Source organism: Tachypleus tridentatus, chromosome 8 (genome assembly GCF_004210375.1).
Source record: "Tachypleus tridentatus isolate NWPU-2018 chromosome 8, ASM421037v1, whole genome shotgun sequence".
Lineage (NCBI taxonomy): Eukaryota > Metazoa > Arthropoda > Merostomata > Xiphosura > Limulidae > Tachypleus > Tachypleus tridentatus.
In genome coordinates, this window is record NC_134832.1 from 119,932,569 (window position 1) to 119,954,244 (window position 21,676).

General features: G+C 34.9%; 1 long non-coding RNA gene and 1 other non-coding gene across 2 annotated transcripts in view; both read right to left on the reverse strand.

Moving 5' to 3' along the window:
- The window catches only part of LOC143224267 (uncharacterized), a 41,410-nt gene that overhangs the window by 19,236 nt on the left and 498 nt on the right, over window positions 1–21,676 (reverse strand). The window lies entirely within an intron of this gene.
- TRNAK-CUU (transfer RNA lysine (anticodon CUU)) lies at window positions 19,743–19,815 on the reverse strand. Its single transcript has one exon. It is a non-coding gene; the product is annotated as a tRNA-Lys (tRNA).

Below are 21,676 nucleotides of genomic sequence, written 5' to 3' on the forward strand. Positions count from 1 at the left end.
GGGTTCGCATCCCTTTCGCACCAAACATGCTCGCCCTTTCAGCCGTGGGAGCGTTATAATGTTACGGTCAATTCCACTATTCGTTGGTAAAAGAGTAGCCCAAGAGTTGGCGGTGAGTGGTGATGACTAGCTGCCTTCCCTCTAGTCTTACACTGCTAAGTTAGGGACAGCTAGTGCAGATAGCCCTCGAGTAGCTTTGCGCGAAATTCAAAAACAAACAAACAAATACTGATGCTAAATATTTCAGATAATCGCAGCTTTTCACTCTAGAAATAGGAATGAGAACACTGTGCTTCTGGAATGCTCCAGCTGTAATTAAATAGTAGAATTATAAATTTGTATACCTGATAATGATCGCTCAGCTTATTTATCAGTTTTCATTATTATCGATCCAAGTAAATAAATGTTAACATAATTCTGTTACTGTACTCTCTGGTTGGTAGGTTGTTTTGAATTTCCCGCAAAGCTACACGAGGGTTATCTGCACTAGCTGTCTCTAATTTAGTAGTGTAAGACTAGAGGGAAGGCAGCTAGTCATCACCACTCACCGCCAACTCTTGGGCTACTCTTTTACCAACGAATAGTGGAATTGACCGTAACATTATAACGTGCCCGCGGCTGAAAAGGGATTCGAACCGGCGACCCTCAAATTACGAGTCGAACGCCTTAACCACCTGGACATTTCAGGCCCTGTACTCCGTTGTCTTGTTTATATTTACATTTATGGCTGGTCTTAAACAACCGGAAGGTTGTTTATTGTTTATTATTGTCTAACAATAATAAATTAGGGGGAAGGATGGGGGAGCCTCATCTCTACTTGTTGATTCGATAATAATAATGATATCTTGGATAGTCTGTGAACTGGTGTCACAGTGACACAGCTGTATGTCTGCAAACTTACAACTCTAAAACCGAGTTTCCATACTTATGATGAGTAGAGCAAATATATCCAACTGTGTAGCTTTGGGTTTAACTAAAAAAACCCAAAACAACAACAACAGACATTGACTGCACACTATAACCTGAAATGTACTTTGTTTCTTCGATGAAAATCTTTCCTATTTCATATGTGTAGGTAATTGTGTATACCACCGTTTCTGTTTTTTTTTACTGATGGCAGCAAGTTTACTTTGCTACATATATGTTACACCCTGGAATGTACTATACGATAGAAAAGTTTCTGTTTCATATATATAGATAATTCTGTATACCATCGTTTCTGTTTTTCACTGATGACAATAAGACTATTTCTACCTTCATAGTCTGTGACACAAACTCTACACTTTGCTCTGAATGCACTATAATAAAGATAAACATTTTTCACGTGTTTGAGGAATTCTGTATACCAAAGTTTTACTTCTTGTTCATTCCTTACTTGGATAACAAAACGGTCTACATAAATTTGTATTATAAATCATTTGATCTTATATGCCAAACAAATGTCCACCAAACGAATCATTGCCTAGGATAATATTTTGAAGAATGTTGTATGAACTTTGGTACATTAGCTGTTTGTGTCAATCACAGGAGTTTGAATACAACATAATTCATTCAAGTAAAACAGTCAATATTACCGTTGATAAGTCAATTAGAAAATTGATACAATTACGCTTACGGATTATTAGACGAAGATATACTGCATGTATAGAGTTAGTGTTTCACTGGCTATTTACAGAATTGGTTTTATGTGGTTTGATTTGCAATAAAGTTTATTGGTCACAATATTGTAGTTTCTCGTTGGGGTGTGTATAACCACTCTTAGCCTTCACTAGTCACTAGCAAGGCGAGTTTCAGTTCAGTACTGGTATAGTGCTGCCCTCTGCTGGTAGATATCAATAATAGATTTGTCTTGTTTTTATAATACAAATATAGTACTTTTTAGCAACTACAGAACAAAAAAGGGAAATATGTCAGAAGATATACAGATGGTTCTAGCAATACTCTCGGAAATTAGCAGAATTTTCTGAGTGGCCACAAAACAGAAATGTTTGAAGTTGTAGGTTGTGGTATGAATCGGATAGACACAGATAAATATTGGAAACTACCTGCGGAAACATTGTATTGTGTAAATCCCTAGGAACAACAACGACGGTCATCAGAAAGAGGTTGACAATAAAATGATGGCTCATCTGGAATATGCAGTGAAAAGAGAATCTAAAATAGCAACAATAAGAATTATGGGCATATGTATGTGTTTTGTTTTTTGTTTTGTTTTTTAATTTTTCAAACGACTGAACTTAACGGATATCAAACTGGAAAGGATTTGTGCCACTTTCCAGCCTGTGAAATACAAAGGATCTTGGATCTAGAGAATTTTTAATTTATTTTTTCATAACTTCTTTTTACACGACAGGTGTCAGTATTTAGCGAAAAAAATGGAAAAACAGTGCATAGTACGTGGATGGCCTAAGATGTGATAAAGGCGTTCATGATCAACACAGACCCTCCTGACAAAATCGATAATAATGACACGATGATATTGAAAAAATGATACGTGTGAGCGAATAAGTAGAGTAAAAACTGTTATCGCTGTCAATAAAAACAAATATTCGTAATGCCAGGTGAAGCTGCTAATCCGTAACCAGAGGTGATGTGTTTAAGAATGTAGGGATGGATGAGGAAACAGATTAAACTTTGGAAACCACATATATACACTAGTTCTGGGAGCTACTCATTTGTTGTCAATAAATTATTCAATATGGAAGTAATAAACGTGCAGAGGGACTTGTCAGTATTAATAAAGAGCTTAAAAATTGTAAGTATGATGATGCAGATTAGCTAAATGAGTGTAGCTGTACTATAGCACATTTGACACATCAGTGGTAGAAACATGTGAGAAAATTAATACAAAATGTTGGTATTTATAACACATAATATTTAGATATGAACAATGCACATAAAGTATTTCTGCAAACTGTTTAAAATTGTGAAGCAGATGTGTCAGATAATATATCACACAGTTTCCTTATATGCAGTTTGGTTTGAACGTCGTGCAAAGCTATCAGAGGACTATCTGTGCTAGCTGTTCCTAATTTAGCAATGACAGACGAGAGAGAAGGCAGATAGTCAACACCACCCACCACCAAAGCTGGATTGAACGATACATTATAACGCCACCACGGCTGAAAGCTAGATTTATTATTCTGTCGAAAGAGGGAAATATGCCTATTTCACAGAAATTATTTCGACATTAAGGTAAAATTAACTCAAATAGTTTTATTAACTTTTAGGGTAATGCAAAGTATATAGTGAAACTCACTTGGGTATCTTGGATAATTAAAATAAATACTCGTATTGTTATATGTTTTTTTGGACATCTAAGCATCATAGATAAACGGTCATTGATAAATATAACTATCTACTCACTTAAAAATTAAAAGGTGCAAATAGATAATTTCACATGTACGTTTAAATCATAAACGGAATTTGTTTTCTAACAAAGAGAATATAAATTTACCTAAAAATAAGACTCATTTAAGAGCATAACACATCACTTAGTTAAAATAAATTAGAAGAGAATCGCTTTAACATTATTCAATGCACAATGTTTCATCAAAAGTATATTTACAAAACATCCGTTCTTATCATATGTTAGATATTTCTTTATCAATTAAAGCGATCTTTTCATAATAATAATGAAATTTGTTTAGTGACTGGTCGTGGACATCTGATTAGCATATACGGTTGAGAAATAGAAAGCCTAAAATTCAAGTTGCAAGACTTTTCTGCACGTGTCTCAAATATAATAGCCTATCCTATTATTCGCTTAGGGTATTCGTTTAACCTGTTCAGTGCCGTAGACGAGATAACTCGTCCAAGCCGATCGATAACACAGTGCCACGGACGAGTTAATTCATTATCAATAATACCTAACTTCAACGCTAGATGTCAGCACCATACATGCATTTGACCTACTTACAAATTGTTTCACTTTCGATCTAAAATGGCGTCACGAAAAAGTTACAAAATGAAGAAGCATTAGAGTTGTATTTTGAACTTGGTTTGTAGTTTGAAGATAGCAGTGGCGATTCAGAAGATTCGGATTTTGAAGATTCTTTGAAAAATACGGAAAACAAGGCTTAGATGTTAGTGAAGATGATGATAACTGGTCATCAACCAGCACTGGTAAACGGGAGATAACACAAGGGAGTAAACGTAAAATTGCAAGTCGTGGTAAGAACATTTCCAAGAAAAAGTGCCCTTAAGACAATGACTGGAATGCTGGATCTTTTGCTGCTCCAGTTATAAACCCCTTCTCAGGAAATCATGGTGTCCAGTACAACGATTTGAGCCAAGACTTAAAGCCCTTTCATTGTTTTCAAAACTTATTCCCTCCACAATTGTCAACCATATTGTAACAGAGACCAATAAATATGCAGAAACTATGATGGCCTGCGCTGATTTGAAGGAAATTTCTAAAGTGAAATCATGGAAGCCAACTAATGAGAAGGAAATTTATGAATTATGGGTCTCATAATGCTAATGGGCATAGAAAGAAAATCAACTATTTCCATGTATTTCAGTACTAACTCTTTGCTTGCCCCACCCATTTTTGGTCAGTGCATGTCAAAAAACCGGTTTCTTTTGCTACCATCGATGCTACACTTTGCTGACAATACCCAAAAATATTGTTGACCAACGAGAGCACAAAATACAACCCATTGTTGACCATTTACGGGAAATATTTAGAACCTCATATGTACCAAACGAACATGTTTGTATTGACGAATCTTTGATACTGTGGAAGGGTCGACTGGGATTTCGACAGTACATTTCATCTAAAAGGGCTAGGTTTGGAGTCAAAAGTTATGAGCCATGTGAAAGTGTAACAGGCTATGTTTGGGACTTTTTCATCTATACTGGTGCTACTACACAGTACAGCACCAAGGAGGGCGGACAAGGCGAACGTGTTGTACGCACACTGATGGAACCATTGTTTGGACAAAATTATAAGCTCTATTTGGATCGTTTTTTAAAAGTCCCACTTTAACGAAGTCATTGCTTGATCGTGACACCTGTCTGTGTGGGATAGTAATGAAAAAATCGAATTGGGATGCCGAAATGTTTCACAAATATCCAAAGGGGAGAAATAGAAGTGGCACAAAAAGATAGCATTGGTGTTTTTCACTGGAATGATAAGAGGGACATTTTCATGTTGAGTACAATACATGACAATACCATGCAATACACTGGAAAGATCAACCGTGCTACTGATGCAGCTATTGTAAAACCAAAATGTGTCATTAAATACAATCGTTATATGGGAGGGGTTGATTTATGTGGCAGTGTGTTGCATGCTTATCTGAGTATGCGCAAGGCTGTCAAGTGGTACAAAAAAGTATTTTTTTTCACATGATGGATATAGCAGTGTACAATGCTTTGGTAGTTTACAAATCACTGGGAAACAACCTGTCTCTCCTGGAGTTAAGACTCGGTGTCATCCGTACCCTGATTGAAGATTACCACACCCAGCGCCCAAAATCCACCGGAGGCCGGCCTTCCTTGGAAAACCCCCTTTGCCTCACAGAACGTTACTTCTCAACACTTATTCCCCAAACAGAAAAGAAAAAGTACCCGACTAGAAAGTGTAAAGTGTGCTTTGAGAAATCCACAAGGAGAAAAAGCAGATATGAATGTGCTGATTGCAAAGTGGCTCTTTGTGTTGACCCCTGCTTCAAAACATTTCATACGAAAGTGAATTATTAAATGTGTGATGTATTTCAAGGGGCCTGGCATGGCCTAGCGCGTTAAGGCGTGCGCTTCGTAATCTGAGAGTAGCGGGTTCGCGCCCGAGTCGCGCCAAACATGCTCGCCCTCCCAGCCGTGGGGGCGTTATAATGTGACGGTCAATCCCACTATTCGTTGGTAAAAGAGTAGCCCAAGAGTTGGCGGTGGGTGGTGTTGACTAGCTGCCTTCCCTCTAGTCTTACACTGCTAAATTAGGGACGGCTAGCACAGATTGCCCTCGAGTAGCTTTGTGCGAAATTCCAAACAAACAAAACAAACAAACAAATGTATTTCAATACCCAAAAATGACATTTTGTGCATTATTGTTTCATGTTTTGTATATATTTCTTCATTTTGTGTACTACTATAAGTTTGGCTTAGAGAAAAAATAGTATTTGTTGCTTATTTCCTTTGTTTTAAAAATTACTCAATTTTGCTTTAATAAACCGGCATAGGAACTGCCGTAGCAGCTGAAATACTTGGCTGCACCAGACTGGTTAATTTCCTCTAACTAGCAATTCTATATTACTATCCCTGAACATGGAATATCTGACTTAGTCTTTTGATTAATTTTGAAAATATCAAATATCAATCAATTTGAGTTTTTAATTTTACAGATAAAACATGTGATGACGCTTTGCAGTATTTTGTTTCTAGAAATATAATCATTTTTTGCAATATTTATATAAGAGCTCGGTACCTTGGTAGAATCCTCAGTGACTCAGCGATAAGTTTGAAGGCTTATAACTCTAAAAGCCGGTTTTTAATATCCGTGTTGGGCACAACATAGATCATCCCCTTGTTTAGCTTTGCACTTAAACAACAAACAAACAAACAGGCAAGAATTTTGAAAAGTCCGTTGATCTGTAACTGTAATAAAATGTGGGTGTTTTGTAAAAATTAAGAAGTGGATAATTATTTATTATAAAGCCAGCAATAAATATGCACATTGTAGTCAAATTTGATGACGTCAGTGAACTTTGGTGCTATCATGTTGCTTGTAACGATAAAAACCAGCGACACTTAAACCTAATTGCGAGTGCTACACCTAGAAAAGACGATTTTTACTTTATTCACTGCAACCCAACACACATCATATCATGCTAAAAAACTCACATTTGTACAACCTAACACGAAAGGGTAAATGTTTATATTATCGCATTAATTTTATTTACAGTTCAACAATTTTTGACAGACTAAAACATTTCAGCCCAAAAAAATTAAACAGCATGTTAAATTTTGTGGAAAACTGCGTATTATAAACAACTTGTATAAATATTTACATAAATAGTTGGGGTTATTTAAATATCGCGCAAAGCTACACGAGGGCTCTCTCCATTATCCATCTCTAATTTAACAGTGTAAGACTCTTGGATTACTCTTTTACCAACGAATAGTGGGATTTACCGTGACATTATAAGGCCATCACGGTTGAAAGGGCGAGAATGTTTGATGCAACGGAGATTCGAACCTGTGACCCTCAGATTAGAAGTTAAGCGACCTAACCACCTGGCTCTGCTGGCCCAGTTGGAGTTATAAAAGCAGCATGCTTTAAATTATTGAAAGGTTTGTTTGTTTCGAAATTTCGCGCAAAGCTACACGAGGGCTATCTGAGCTAGCCTTCTCTAATTTAGCAGTGTAAGACTAGAGGGAAGGCAACTAGTCATCACCGTTGGTAAAAGAGTAGCCCAAGAGTGGGCGGTGGGTGGTGATGACTAGTTGCCTTCCCTCTAGTCTTACACTGCTAAATTAGAGACGGCTAGCACAGAAAGTTCTCGTGTAGCTTTTGTATTTATTTATCCCAGCAAGCAAAGACAGTTACTAACAACCAATTGCATATTAAACTATTTATTTTCTGAATGCTTCGGCTAAAAAGCTGGAAAGTGTGCAGTAAAATTAGAATAAAATTACGTATTGCGTAAATACTTAGAAATGTCATAATTTAGTGGTTAAATTCACTGTATAAGTTAAAAATCACCCTTCACATAAGTTTTGTTTCCATTTACTGGACTGGTAAGTTGTGGACTTTTCAAAGGGAAATAAACCTTACATAGGATTTTGTTAAATCATCACTCGTTCTCTCTCCCACTTAAAAAAAGGTGTTAACTTCTAATTATTTAAGCAGATTTATTTATGTCTGTGTGTTAAAGGTCTACAATATGTAGTTTTTAATGATCCTGTTGGTATAAACGTTTGGTTAAAATGTCTTAAGAAAGATCATGCCGACGAAAATCGTAAATAAAACTTAGTATAAAAAGCGGGTGTGAAAGTGACCTTGGTACAATCAAGTTATTTGTGGAGATAAAAAAAAAAACTGCGAAAAGTAAAACACCGACGGTACAGTTGTACAGTTTCACAGCCACATTATATCATCTATATAAATAATAGCTAAACGTCTGACATGCTCTCCTGAACGGTTAATCACAGAAAAAAAAATTGTTTTAAAAACGGTTGTTTTAAAAAGTACATTACAGGAAAATTATTCATTTTTTGCAATTTTTAGAATTTGTTATCGATATCAACTTTAATCTGCCAAATTTCCCATATACTGAACACTCGTTTTAAGAAAAACATAACATGAACAAAAATTTTACCTTTTGTGATGGAATTTCATGATAAAAACCTGACTTTCTTCTTCGATTGATTGAAAGAAATGTTTAGAAGATAGAAACATGAAGGAAAAAGCTCATAAAAAGAGGAAAGTACTTGAGTTTGTATATTTACCAAGACTTTACATGAATAATAAAATCCCTACATGACTGGCTTTTTCGCTGGCAAAATAAATAGATCTAGAATTTACAAACTTAAAATATTATTCTATTGTAAATAGTCAAAGTAGTATTCTAAAGTTAACTAAAGGAAAGTATACCAATGAAAGCTAGTTCCTGTTCAAATAACAAGCTTTCGATACACAAAGTGGAGAAGCCAGTAATGTAGGAATTTTATTTCCCATGTAAAGTAGAGACAGCTTATATCTGCTGTGTGATCATTGCCAGTCAATGATATGGTCACTTCTATGCCTATTTTGTTTGGTTCCTTTTTTGAAGACCTGTAGCCAGTCATACGTATCCATATTTTATTTAGCGATATTTTTTTTCCCAGTATTTGTACAATAATATACAGTAGCTATTCATACATGCTGCGCTCTGATTTTTTAAGCTCTGTGTACGGCAGTGAGGTTTGTGAGCGCCTTGTACACAACATTTCGTTTCTGTTATTTATTAAAGTATTATCAAACGATGATTTTACAACGCAAGAAACTGATATTTTTATGATGATTGATTTGACAGCTGTGTGTGCAGATTACCAAATGATTTATACGTGTTAATGATAACGACGTTCTTATTATTGTCGGCTATCTTGTATTGATAAAAATACCTTAAACACAGGTAGTTTTTGATATATATATGCGTGAGATGTGTGTTGTTAATAATAATTACTATTATTTATTACATTTTAGTCAATGATGTTTGAACGAGAGGGACAAGCGACAACGTGATTCAGAAGCGGCTCTAGCTATTTAGCCTTATTTTTTTTTGTAATCGGTTATTTTCTGAGAGGTCATTTATTTTGCATTTGCGGTTTTACCTATAGATCAGGGAAGATGGATCACAGACACGAATGAATAACCAATCCATTAATCGGAGAGTACAAATACACTACATGGCCAAAAGTATGTGGACACCCGACTATCACACCCATATGTGCTTGTTGAACATCTCATTCCAAAACAATGGGTATTAATATGGAATTGGTTCCCCCTTTGATGCTATAACAGCCTCCACTCTTCTGGGAAGGTTTTTTTACTAGATTTTGGAACATGGCTACGGGGATTTCCTCCTATTCAGCCACAAGAGCATTAGTGAGGTCAGGCACTGATGTCGAGCAAGAAGGCCTGGCTAGCAGTAGGCGTTCGATGGGGTTGAGGTCAGGGTTCTGTGCAGACCAGTCAAGTTCTTCCACACCATCTTCGGCAAACCATGTCTTTATGGACCTCGCTTTGTGCATGGGGGCATTGTCATACTGAAACAAAAAAATGGCCTTTCTCCAACTGTTGCCACAAAGTTAGAAGCACAAAATTCTCTAGAATGTTACTGTATGCTCTAGCATTAATATTTTCCTTCACAGGAACTAAAGAGCCTAGCCCAAACCATGAAAAAGAGCCCCAAACCATTATTCCTTCTCTACAAAACTACAGTTGGCACTATACATTCAGGCAGGTAGCGTTCTCCTGGCATCCGCCAAACCCAGACTGCCAGATAGTGAAGTGTGATTCATCACTCCAGAGAACGCGTTTCCACTGCTCCAGAGTCCAATGGCGGTGTGCTTTATACCACTCTAGTCTACGCTTGGCATTGCGCATAGTGATCTTAGGCTTGTGTGCGGTCACTCGGGCATAGAAACCCATTTCATGAAGCTAACGACGAAGCTAACCATATAGCAGACTAAATTGTCTCGACTTTACAAGAATAATAAAATCTTCACAGTACTGGCTTCCTCACTGGCAATATAAATAGAACCAAAACTTTGTACTCTAAAATAGTCGGTTGTTTGTTTTGAATTTTCGCGCAAAGCTACACGAGGGCTATCTGTCCTTAATTCTTGTGCTGACGTTGCTTCCAGAGGCAGTTTGGAAATCGGTAGTGAATGTTACAACTGTGGACAGGCGATTTTTACACACTGCGCGCTTCAGCGCTCGGCGGTCCCGTTCTGTGAGCTTATGTGACCTACGGCTTCGTGGCTGAGCTGTTGTTGTTCCTTGACGTTTCCACCTCACAATAACAGCACTTACAGTTGACCGGGGCAGCTCTAGCAAGGCAGAAAATTGTGGAACTAACTTGTTGGAAAGGTGGCATCCTAGGACAGTGCCACGTTGAAAGTCACTGAGCTCTTCAGTACGACCAATTCTACTGTTAGTCTTTGTTTATGGAGATTGCATGGCTACATGTTTGATTTTATGCACCTGTTAACATTGGGTGTGACTGAACTAGTTGAACCCACTAATTAGAAGGGGTGTCCACATACTTTTGGCCATGTAGTGTAGGTATTAAAGCTATACAAAAGTAATCTGGATTTTCTTATCTGCAGTCACCAGAAGCTAGCTATGAAAAACTACCTGACATTGTCGACTTTGAGACGCTCGAAATAACTGAAAAACGGCGAATAACCAAAACAGAGTTTTCTTATTTTCGTTCATCATCATCTTTCCTCAATAGGCCTAACGCGTACCTAGTCCTGCCAGTAAGAATAATTTTATCATCACTTGATAGAGTAAGACAGTGTTTACGACCTTTGACTACCTATGTTATTATTCTTCTATGCAAACATTATAAAAGTTTAGAATACACTCTTTAACTTACTTACTTACGAACGTAATATTATAAAAAACTAAACAAATATGTATTAGAAAAAATACTACCGCTAAATAAAAAAAATCTATGTTGGCTGGCTACTGAAATTCAGAGAAAAGAACCAATGAAGATATGGATGGAAGTGAACATATCACTTGCTTGGCTATGACCATATAGCAGACTAAATTGTCTCGACTTTACAAGAATAATAAAATCTTCACAGTACTGGCTTCCTCACTGGCAATATAAATAGAACCAAAACTTTGTACTCTAAAATAGTCGGTTGTTTGTTTTGAATTTTCGCGCAAAGCTACACGAGGGCTATCTGTCCTTAATTCTTGTGCTGACGTTGCTTCCAGAGGCAGTTTGGAAATCGGTAGTGAATGTTACAACTGTGGACAGGCGATTTTTACACACTGCGCGCTTCAGCGCTCGGCGGTCCCGTTCTGTGAGCTTATGTGACCTACGGCTTCGTGGCTGAGCTGTTGTTGTTCCTTGACGTTTCCACCTCACAATAACAGCACTTACAGTTGACCGGGGCAGCTCTAGCAAGGCAGAAAATTGTGGAACTAACTTGTTGGAAAGGTGGCATCCTAGGACAGTGCCACGTTGAAAGTCACTGAGCTCTTCAGTACGACCAGTTCTACTGTTAGTCTTTGTTTATGGAGATTGCATGGCTACATGTTTGATTTTATGCACCTGTTAACATTGGGTGTGACTGAACTAGTTGAACCCACTAATTAGAAGGGGTGTCCACATACTTTTGGCCATGTAGTGTAGGTATTAAAGCTATACAAAAGTAATCAGGATTTTCTTATCTGCAGTCACCAGAAGCTAGCTATGAAAAACTACCTGACATTGTCGACTTTGAGACGCTCGAAATAACTGAAAAAACGGCGAATAACCAAAACAGAGTTTTCTTATTTTCGTTCATCATCATCTTTCCTCAATAGGCCTAACGCGTACCTAGTCCTGCCAGTAAGAATAATTTTATCATCACTTGATAGAGTAAGACAGTGTTTACGACCTTTGATTACCTATGTTATTATTCTTCTATGCAAACATTATAAAAGTTTAGAATACACTCTTTAACATACTTACTTACGAACGTAATATTATAAAAAACTAAACAAATATGTATTAGAAAAAATACTACCGCTAAATTAAAGAAATCTATGTTGGCTGGCTACTGAAATTCAGAGAAAAGAACCAAAGAAGATATGGATGGAAGTGAACATATCACTTGATTGGCTATGACCATACAGCAGACTAAATTGTCTCGACTTTACAAGAATAATAAAATCTTCACAGTACTGGCTTCCTCACTGGCAATATAAATAGAACCAAAACTTTGTACTCTAAAATAGTCTGTTGTTTGTTTTGAATTTTTGCGCAAAGCTACACGAGGGCTATCTGTCCTTAATTTAGCAGTGTAAGTCCAGAGGGAAGGCAGCTAGTCATCACCACCCACCGCAGCCAACTCTTGGGTTACTCTTTTACCAGCGAATAGTGGGACTGACCGTAACATTATAACTCTTCAACGGCTGAAAGGTTAAGCATGTTTGGTGTGACGGGGATTCGAACCCTCGGATTAAGAATCGTGTGACTTAACCACCTGGCCATGTTGGGCCTAAAGTAGTCATTAAAAAGTAGTGTTCTAAAGTTAACTAAAGAGTAATAATGATATTTTATTGAAACAACAAGCTATTGAAACACCAAGCGATTGCTCCTTTTTTCTTTCAAGGTCAGTGGCCAGACTTACATAGTTTTTGTTTTGTTTTTAGTTTAGCGATAATTCTTCCTTGTACTCATTGCAAGAGTTTTAAAGACATTTCTTACATTTTATTAATATATTCTAAAACGCATTTCTTGTTACGCACTATGATACTCAGAGATATTAAGTGAAAATATGTTGAGTTGATTGGCTGTTTGTGTGATATGTTACATCAAAGCAAGACTGACGAAAAAATAATGTTTTACATAGCTGTAAGTTATTTGGAAAATTATTTCGTTTGACGTATTTAAAAATATTTTAATATTATATTAATATTTTAATCATTTTTTGTAATTTATTTTGAGAAAAATAATTTTTTAGTTTCGAATATTTTTATTTAGTTCGTAAATTTCGATAAGGGTTGTCTCCCCTTCCGCCAAATGCATTAGACAGGGGATAATAGTGTTTGTGCATTTTTCGTTTCCGCAGTTTGTAAGTTTTTATCATGCGAATCAACTGGGAGGAGTGGTGGTTACTACTTTTAAACTTAACGATTGCTCATATACGTTGTTTAATGAGTATGCTTCCTTTAATAATGAACATAGTCTTTACTCCCCTACTGGTACAGCGGAAAACTACGGATTTACAATACTAAAATCAGGGGCTCTACTCATTTCGGTAGACTCAGTAGATAGCCCGATGTGGCTTTGCTATAACCAAAATGCTATAGACCCACCCCTTACGGGGTATTCGAAGAATGATTAAGCCTTTGCAAAGCAATACTGCTTACTGTTTGTTTGTTTGTTTTTGAATTTCGCACAAAGCTACTCAAGGGCTATCTGTGCTAGCCGTCCCTAATTTAACAGTGTAAGACTAGAGGGAAGGCAGCTAGTCATCACCACCCGCTGCCAACTGTTAGACTACTCTTTTACCAACGAATAGTGGGATTGACTGTAACATTATAACGCCCCCACGGCTGAAATAATCACCTTTTTTAACTTCAAAGGTATTTTTAGATTATTTAAATGTTTTATTAAGATCATGATGTCCACGGAGTTAAAAGCATTTTTAAAACCCAAAGAAATTAATAATGTAATGCACTTATTATTTATACTTTCATAAACATAATCCTTAAGTTTCTGTAATGCATGAATAGTAGATCTCTTGCTCCTAAAACCATATTGTGCGTCATCAATTAATTTAAATTTCTCTATAAAGTAAGTCAATCTATATTTCAAAATATTATCGAATATTTCACCCCAAATGGGCAAAAGACATATTGGTCTATAACTACTAGGAATCATTTTATCTTTACCTTTTTCATGGATGAGAGTCACCTTAGCCTTTTTCCAAACTAACGGAAAAATATCATTATTATAACAAAAATTTAATACTTTAATAAACCAATTTTTATTAGCAAAATATATTTCTTTGATTATAGGCAATTTTAAATTATCATATCCAGGAGCTTTATTATCCTCCATCTCCTTCATGACTTTATTAATTTCATACTCTGTAATATTGTCTTCATTTATGTTCACATCAATATCATTATTATTCTGATTCTCATCGCAAAAACCTATTCCAGAGACCACTTGATCATAATTCACCCATGGAAAGTGACAATTAAGAATTTCATTAACAGCTTCATTGCTATTTTTGGTGATATTCCCATCTTTATATTTTATTTCATTAATTTGTAAATATTTCTTCTTTTTATCCATGATAGTTTTGTATGGAATACCAAAAATATTATTACTAGTAATACTGGTAATATAATTTCTTAAAGCTTCTTTTTTAGTAAAAATAATTAACCTTTTATATTTTGCTTGCTGCTTCCCATATTCCAATTTATAATACTGTCTTAAATTAATGTCTTTAGTGTTTTGAAATCTTCTCCGTAAGGCTCTCACTTTACTTCTGAAGATCTTTAGTTTGGTATTCCACCAGTAAGCTTGTTTGTATCCAGAATTCTTTATATTATTTTTATTCCTTAAATTGTTTAAACAAATTTTTTTAACTTTATTTGTAATTGTTATTAAATAATTTTCAATATTATCTTTGTTGAGTATCTCATCTTTAATCTCATTTATACAGTCTCTTATTTCTACTTTCAAATCCAACCAATTAAGTTTATATATATTTATAAATTCATTATTATCTATTTTTATATCAAACTTTGAAAATTGCAATTCTATCATATTATGATCACTATTAGTAATATAATCTGTAACTTCAAAATGAATATCAAATTCGTTATTGTAGTTTATCATTGCCAAATCAATCCAACTTTCCCCTCAAATTGGGGAGTAAGTTGGTATTGAGTCCGAATTATTAAATAATATAATTTCTTTTAAATCCATAAAGTTAGTAACTGAAAACCCCCTATCATCAAGCGGCCTCTGGCCCCAAGCTTACGACTTAGCACTGAAATCACCTAAAATTAAAATAATTTCATTATTATACTTTCTGATAAAATTTTGCAACATATTAAGGTCATCATCAATGACTCCGGACGGGGAGCAGTAAATACTAATCACAATTGTAACAAAATTTTCATAAGTAATTCTAATACAAACTAAATTGTTTGTACAACATAAGATATAATAATTAATATTTTTATTGTTAATAATAATCCCTGCCTTAGGGACATACTACAAAATAACAATTCTCATACTTTCAGAGAAATGAATTTTATTTTTCTCAAAATAATACGGTTCATTTATGGAAATAATATCCATATTTCTTTGTAGGATATCTTGGTTTAACTACAGATTGGCTGCTCGCGCCGCTGTCAAATTAATATGAGTTACAAAAAGAAAAGAATTTAAAACACTAGCCATAAGCAGTTCGTGAAATTAAACGATCCATTTCTTTAAGATAAATCCTACAATCATGATCCTTACAAGAACGATTCACATCAAATTGTGTATTAAATTTCTTATTATGATTATAACAATTTATACAAAATACGGGTTTTTCACAATCTTTATATTGATGTCCCTCTTGTCCACATTTTAAACAGCTAGTAACATTTTTACAATATTTAGCAAAATGCCCAAATTTTCCACAAATTATAACAAATTGTGGGTCTTACATATTCTTTAAATCCATATTTTCCCCAATTTAGTTTAATTTTATTAACTTGTAACAATTTTTTGAACTTATTTGGTTCAATTGTAACAATACAATTGAAACCTCTGAATGTTTTAAATTTCTTATTAACAATAATTACATCATTTCCTTCAAATAATTCTGAATTTTTTTCCTTAATACTAGCGCCAAATTCTTGATCGCTCATATCATTATCTATACTATAAATAATTACTTGTGGATATCTCTTTTTAGGTACATTTTCATCAAAGTTTTCTTCTAAATCTCTTAATAGTGCATCTTTAAGTAAATGAATCTCTTATTTCTTTTCTACCACCAAAATGCCACCTTTAGCTATTGTTCTTACAGCATTTACTCCTATATCCAGTTCTTTGGGTTTAACCAAACTTTGTACTTTTCTTTTGGTTTCCATTGATGTCATATTCTTTTTGGGTATGATAGTGAGTACGTTTCTTTTCCTACTTTTACTCCTTTCTCTGCTTCTTGTTCTTATCCTTTTCCCTTCACTCTTCGGCTCTACTTTCATCTTCGGAACTTCTGCAAAAGTAGGCATTCTCTTCTCTTCTTTTATAATGTCTATATTTTTCTTAAGTTCCGAATTTTCCCCAAGTAGATGAGAAATCACATTTTGTTGCATTATAACTATTCTCACTATGTCCGTCATTTTCTTCTTTAATGTCTTAAAGATGTCTTTTTCCAGCTTTTCAGTAAACATTGTTTCTACGAATTTATCTTGATTTTTAAGAGCACGCTCTAATAGTTCACTAATATCCGACAGATAGCTAAACTCCTTCTGTTCTAAGATTTCCTATCCTTTTTATATTTCTGTATCATCTGTTTTCTGTTCTTCTTCCTTTTCCTCCTCTGCCTTCATTTCACTTCTCTCTTCCTCCCTTTTCTTCGTTTTTATTTTCTTAATCTTTTTCATTCCTTCCTTACTAGTGATAGTTTTTCCACTATCACTCATTCTTCTATCTTAATCTACTCGCAAATACTCCTTTAGCCGTCTATTAATATTTTAGACGTTTCCCAGCCAGGACCAACGAGGAGGTAGGAGTACTGCCAGGAATTTCTTTATAACACCAATATGTATAAACAGGATATACTCTGGGCAATTGTCCTTCTTATATAAATAAAAATTGGCGACGTAATACTTTCAAAAATCTTTGCAACCACTAACCCTGGCTCCTGGCCGTGGCTTTGCTATAAGAAAAACACACACGTACAGTCTTTTGGTGAGCAAGGATCGATTGTGTGGGCAAATGAAGCGTTAATTTATTATTATCATTGAGAGCACTCGCTAATATGTTTTTGATGTGTTTTGATTTATTTTTATGGTTAGGTCGTGTTACATGCTTAGTGTTGCGCCTTTTTCTTGTCGTCGTTTGGGTTTTTCTGTTTTATTTTCTATTTATGTGCACTCTTTGTGTGAGTGTATATTTCAGGTGATTATCTTTGTATTTTATGTATGTAAAGTTACTTACGTGATACATACTGAAGATTTGATACCTAGAGGAGGGTGGGAACCCGGCATGACCAAGTGGTAAAGGCACTCGATTTGTAATCCAACGGTGGCGGGTTCGTATCCCCGTCACACCAAACATGCTCGCCCTTTCAGCCGTAGGGCGTTTTAATGTAACGGTAAATCCCACTATTCGTAAAAGAGTATTCCAAGAGTTGACGGTGGGTGGTGATGACTAGTTGTCTTCCCTCTAGTCTTACACTGCTAAATTGGGGATAGATAGCACAGCTAGCTCTCGTGTAGCTTTGCGCGAAATTAAAAACGAATCAAACCAATCTATGAGGATGGATTAATAAAGAAAAAAACGTGCGAATGCTACCTGAAAATAGCGAGCTCAGATCTCTATCAAGTTAGGATTTTATGTTCATCTTTTAATTATTATACTAACAATTAGCTCTCTGAATATTCAGAAAAAATACGAATACAGTTACAGATTAAATGTAGGATGATATCATAATACATAATAACCATGAGTGGCCGATGTGTCGAAAACAGCTTCATTGTATGTTCAAGCTACTAGATGGCGCTATAAAATATTATTGATGTTTTTATCTTAAGGAAGATATTTTTTAAAAACTGCAATAATATATAAACATTTTAAATAAAAAGTTATATTTTTATGAATTTACCTTCACCATAAAGGCACTGCCTTTGCCATCACAATTAACAAATCGCAAGGTCAAACATTTGTCAACATGGGAATATAAGAGTCAACATTCTGATCAAGAACAAAATACTGGAGACGACCAAATATACACAAAAAATGTATTTTCAAGAAGTACTGAAAAAAAGGTTAGGCACTCTTTCTTCATATTATTATTACTTTCATAGTATTAATTTTCAGAAAACACGCTCATAAAACATTTATTTATGTGTAATTTCCACAAGTAAAATTAATCAGCATTTACGGTCAAATGACGTCATTCAGTTATTCTTGGTGCGTTTAAATATAACACAGCAACTCAGTGTTTAATTACTCTTTATTCCGTGTGTTGACATCATAAAAATAAAATAATAAAAATAGTTGCAACATCAACCTTAGCAACTTAATTACAAATAAACATGATATAGAACACATAACAAACCAGAACATCGTCCCCGAAATAAACGCAAAATTCGTCGACCTTATGCATGTGACGTCACCCACTTCCGACTATAGAAATGTGGCTTCCACCATTTTGAATCGAAAATACGAATCTATGAGTATGAAGTAAATTGGTAGTTATCAATTTTAATTGAGAAGAAAAGTACAAATGTCTTTTCTGAAATTGGCTGCCACAATCCAGGCAATGGATCACATGATCTGTTGTTTCGTTGAAATACCTACATCATTAATTGACCTAGTTAGACATCACAAGTGGATCATCACTGTATATTGAAAGATCTGTGAAGGTTTGCCACTCACTTTGCAGTGTTTACGTCATTAGTATATGTTACATATTGTAATTTATCTTGGAAGAATTTACGATTTATCATATTACGCGCGTTAAGTATTACGATTTCAAATAACAGAAAATTTGAATTTAGGAGTTATAATATCGATATGTATTAAATTTAGGATATTTGCCAACAAGATCGATACACACAATTTTCTTTCCTAACGCAAAGATACTTTAATGTACAAAAAGAAACAAGTACAATTTATAATAACGGTTATTACAAATAGTTATTTATATACAAAAAGTTTACAACCTGTAGATGCCCTAAGAAGGTCGAAAAGTTGTTACGCATTTTAATTAACGTTGTAATATCACACTAGCCGTTTTCCTGTAATTGGAATAAACGACCCGTATTTGCTCTCTAAAGCAATATTCAAGGAGTTAAAATGCAAAAGCTCTCGGTAACCAGACATTTACTGTTATTTTAATAAATTCTACTAAAGGCTTTTGACTCGTAATCTGAGGGTCGTGGATTCGACTCCTCTTCACACTAACATGCTGTGGGGGCATTATAATGTTGCGGTTAATCCCACTGTTCGTTGGTAAAAGAGTAGCCCAAGAGTTGGCGATGACTAGCTGCCTTCTCTCTTGTCTTACAATGCTAAATTAGGGACGGCTAGCACAGATAGCCCTCGAGTAGCTTTGTGCGAAATTCCAAAACCAAACAAACAATTTAAAAACATTTAATTTATGACAGCACCACTTATTAATAACTTCTCAGCTCTTTAATGATTGGTATAGTGAAGATTTGTTAATATTGTCTAAAATATTTTATATGGAAATTGTTGTTAATCATTATTTAAGAAATAAACCATTTTTTGCAGTTATATTTCAATAACATTCATATCTTTTGAAAATAAAAGATATAAAACCAACGCCCAACGTGGGGCTCGAACCCACGACCCTGAGATTAAGAGTCTCATGCTCTACCGACTGAGCTAGCCGGGCTTGTTCACAAGTTTTCTTAATAATAAATAAATAGAAATACTTTCCATGTACTAATTATACTGTTAAGAAATTGATAGGGAATAATACTAATGACCAATTATCACTTCTAAATATTTAAGCAGATGAACTGTGTCTAACAAATTATAAATCTGTAAATTGATGCTACTAGATTTTATGATTTTGATACTGCCCAACAGCATTCCCCCTGCGCTCGAGCAGTTGAAGAACACCTTATTATTTTTTTGTTTAATTTGACGAAATCAGATTGATGGATGTATACTTATATAAATATTATTGTAGATATATTTCAAAAGTCGTATTCGTTATGTATAATACCTTTCTATTTTACCCAAAAATCAGAACCTGATTCATAGAGGGAAATATTTTTACCGATCAGTAATGTCGAGAAAACCCACTTGTAGAGAAATATATATGTAAAAACGGCTTGTTTGGGTTGAGAAAATATGTTAAGTAGAGGAGCGAACAACAAAATATTTTTACCGTCTTAAAGGTGTACAGTATTCCCTCGCTATTCGCGGGGCTTACGTTACCCCCCGCGAATAGCGAAAAACCGCGAATATTGGATGCAGTTTTAAAACTTCTATGTATGAGATTATATACGGTACTAAATGCTTCCCAGACACTTTCTAAAGACACTCTTACTCATTAATACAGTAATAATGTAGTAATATTGCATGCAGTCATGTATTTCACTAATGTAGTAATGATAATGTAAACACATTTTAATTTTGTACTGCAACAATATTTTAATAAAAAAGAAACGTAAGTACAGGAGGACAGTAACACCGCATAGTATAGTTACCCATACTGTATTACTGTACCGTAAAGTCATTTTCTATGCGTACAACACATGTATTAGAATTGACAGAAAGTGGAACAAATTTAAAGGCAAATTTAGACAGGTAAATACAGTACGCACAGTTCAGGTAATAATAATATAGTACAGTACAATTCAGTAATAATTGTTCGATAAAGACGTCAATCGATAAAACTGCTTGAGAGAGTAAATACAGACATACCCTCGAAAAGCGCTTTTAGTCTCTATGACCTACAAAAACCCGGTTTACCGAGCATTCGTTTTTATGACGTTATGACGCTAGCCCGGTATACCGGCATACGATGCGACAGGGTTAAGAGCCTAACCCGCGAATGGGGAACCGCGAACAGGTGAGGGTATACTGTACTTAGGTTTGTGAAGAGTTAAGCTTCTCAGCCCAGTTACCAAATATCCGCTCTGTTTCATGGTTGCCACCAAATACTGTCCCAAAACGTTGACTCATTGTGGTCATGATCCGTGTCTCGTCTAATTTATTAAGACTCTTTACACTGTACACCTTTTGTAGAGTATGCAAAACTATTTCACGTAGAATGGCAGTATGAATATTTTTCAATTCTATACTCTTTTTTTTTTTTTTACCTAATTCTCCCGAGAGGTCAGCCGTAAGACTTTCAATGTTAAAAATCAGGTATCGATATACGTAGTGGGTAGAGCACAAATAACCCATTGTATAGCTTTACACTTTACAACAAATAAACAAATGTTGTAGTTTACTTATTCCAAACTTGAATTACAAGACCTCTACGACATCTTTTAGGTTTTACTTGTTACGTATTGTAATTTACCCCGAACGAATCTACGATTTATTATGTTAGGTACATTACGAATTAACGAATAGCCGGAAATTTTAATTTAGAAGGTGATTAAATGTTGGTGTGTAGATAACTTATGATATTTGCCAACAAGATTGATGTACACAGTTTTTGTATATTTTAATATACAAATAATAATACAATTGATAATAACAGTTATTACAAATAATTATTAATATACAAAAATGTT